The sequence below is a fragment of the Cyprinodon tularosa genome, unplaced genomic scaffold (assembly GCF_016077235.1).
Source record: "Cyprinodon tularosa strain WSP-4 unplaced genomic scaffold, ASM1607723v1 ctg1160, whole genome shotgun sequence".
Taxonomy (NCBI): Eukaryota; Metazoa; Chordata; class Actinopteri; order Cyprinodontiformes; family Cyprinodontidae; genus Cyprinodon; species Cyprinodon tularosa.
In genome coordinates this window covers 19,636-22,331 of record NW_024037960.1, presented here as the reverse complement: position 1 = coordinate 22,331, position 2,696 = coordinate 19,636, and the positions used below count along the sequence as shown (strand labels likewise).

General features: G+C 39.4%; 1 long non-coding RNA gene across 1 annotated transcript; it reads right to left on the bottom strand.

Moving 5' to 3' along the window:
- Window positions 1–269: 269 nt before the first annotated feature.
- LOC119798047 lies at window positions 270–948 on the bottom strand. Its single transcript, XR_005282657.1, has 2 exons — window positions 877–948; window positions 270–694 (listed from the first exon to the last, which is right to left on the bottom strand). It is a non-coding gene; the product is annotated as an uncharacterized LOC119798047 (long non-coding RNA).
- Between the last annotated feature and the right edge of the window lie 1,748 nt (window positions 949–2,696).

The following is a 2,696-nucleotide window of genomic DNA, read 5'->3' as shown; positions in this document are numbered from 1 at the left end:
TTGATATTGACGGTGCCTCCACTTAGCAGGATTTATATATGCAACTCTGTATTTAAACCCACTAAGAATAATGATTTTATCTTTTAACCCCTTTTATTTTTCCTTTTCCTATCCTTAAATGCAACCATTACTTTTAAATCTTGGTAAATAATTATGACACAACACAAATAAATTTAAATATATGGGTAAATTTTAGTAAAAACTTAAATTATGATTCGGGGAAAAAAAATAAAAATAAAAGAGAAAATGTTGAAAAGAAAATGTCCAAGTTTTTTTTTAAAGTGTCTCAGTACACTTACAATACTTCAAATGTCTTCACAGACTCAAAATAACAATTTAGAAAATGATATTCTATAAATTTCTTCCCTTAACCAGTCCAGATACGTAATTTATCTGAGCTCAGATTTAATAAACCGTTGCAGGCCTGGTTGTTGCTTGGGTTTGTTGGGACCAGAAAACAGAAAAAGGCCGCTTCACTTGTTGAACAAGCAGAAAATAAAATGCACGTGCTTACTCACAAAATCCTTTTGGAATAGGTACGAGATCTGATGGAGGTCAAGCCATGTCCATGCCAAACTGAAACTCTTCAACTTGGTTGGAGTTATCTTCACACTCGAGAGTTGGAAGTACACCTTGAAGAAACTGCGACAGGTCTATCCACAGCAGAAGAGTCCAGAGAATTCCTCCCGGTCCACTGTGCATTAGAAGTGGCTATTTAGTTCCATAAATTAAGTCAAGAGCTTATATACTTAGCATATATAGCTGCTAATAACTCGCGGTAAAATGCTAACATGCTAACTAGCGATTAGCATGATACATTTTATGCACTTACACATTCCGTCTATGCACAAAAATCATCATATATCGAGTACTCACTCATCAAAGGGTAAACAGTCCAAAAACAGGAACGTAGACTCTGCATCCACGGCTATTTTTTAATGATTATCCCCTTAAAGCTACAGTGTTTAATTTTCAGCGACATCTAGCGGTCAGACTGCAGACTGCAGCAACATGAACGTCTCCCCCCCACCGCTTCTCCCCCCCAACAGTACGGCGAGCGTTACGGGACAAAATGTCTTCCACGACGTCCGCATCACCTACCTTCTCAAGTGATGAGGTTTGTTTACATAGATAATTTTACAGATAGTATTTCATTAGTCTGTGTAGGGTATAGATTTCATGTAGACTTAAGATAATAAATATACCCGTTATTTTTTCTACGTCGTTGTGACGTTTTGGTGAGCTGCTTTGCATGGTGATATAAACAGACGAAGTAATTGTAGTCATTAGTTTAACAGCGAGATTGTGTTCGCTGGAAGAATATATATTCCCCGTTTACAGAGTCCAAGTCTTGTTTGTGGCACGGGGGTTACAAGGCAAGGAAGAGGGAAAGGAAGAGGGCAGAGAGGCCGGGGTGAGCCTGCAGCTGGGGCCAGGCGAGAGAGGGGAGCCAGCGGGGTGAGAGCAGAGGAGGAAAGGCTTGAAGATCTCCAAAGGAGCCGGAGAGAAGTAACCGAGGTATATATCCAGAAAATTATTTTACAGAAAATTACTGAATCATTACCTGTGAAACGTCAGGGACGTTGCTGAATAAGTATACTGGAGAGTAACAGCATCATCACGCAGCATGTTATTGTTTTAGACAGGTCTGAGCATCCTGTACTCCAAAAACTGCAGTGATATTAGACAATTGTGTGTATAGGATTAATTACCTGTCCAAGAGAAAACTGGCAACTTGAGCGTCACTTTGAAAACCTTTTTCCTCCATCAGTGACTTCCATCGTGTAAATGCCGTGCCAATGTTGATCCGTGTTTTTTGTCGTTTCTTGTCACTCTTGCGTTTATTCTCGTCGTGTTTCCGCTTCTTAGATGACGGGGGTTCGATGTCCGCCGCTTTTCGTTGTGATACAGAGTAGGCATGATCCTCCATTCGTCTGATGTTTGGCCACAAAGTGCCAAACAGTTTGCAAAGTCACTCACGCCTGCCGCCTTGTTTACCTTTCTTGTTACCGAGGCGCAGTATACCTGCTTCTTCTTCTTCTTTGGTTTCAGGCAGACTAAACGCTTCTCAGGCATAATACTGCCATCTACTGTTCAGTACCGTCTCAGTTCATCTCTCTCAACTTGCCGTAGTTATTTTCGAGCGTCATGGGAGATCTCGCAATCGCTAGTTTGTTGCCTCTGCGCTGCCGTAGCGCAAAGATGTCAGCCTCCATGGCTGCGAGACCCGCTCCTATGTAATTATAAATAACGAATTCTAAGGCAACGCAAATGTTATGGTTAAAAGGCTGAGCTCATAGGTGATGATAAATAACATAGTTATGTATAATATATTAAATTTCTGAATTTATATGCCTGTAATTATTACACACTGTAGCTTTAACTCTGATGAATAGCCTCCTCAGGCAAACCCAGTAACCGAGTGCTATAACCTAGATCCCGCCCTCTAACACATCTGATTGGGTATTCAGTTTACATCATCCAATGTGATAAGAGAAATCACAAGATTGACAACTTAACAAGTCAGGTTGTAAACAAGATTCAAGGCAAACGAACTTAAGGCAACATTAACATCAAAATTCAACAATTAAATTGACAAAAAAACAAAAAACCTGTTATTTGGATTTAAACTATTTATGAACACTTTTTAATAATTGATGAACTTTTATTTATTGTTATTTTAAACAGATTTTAAA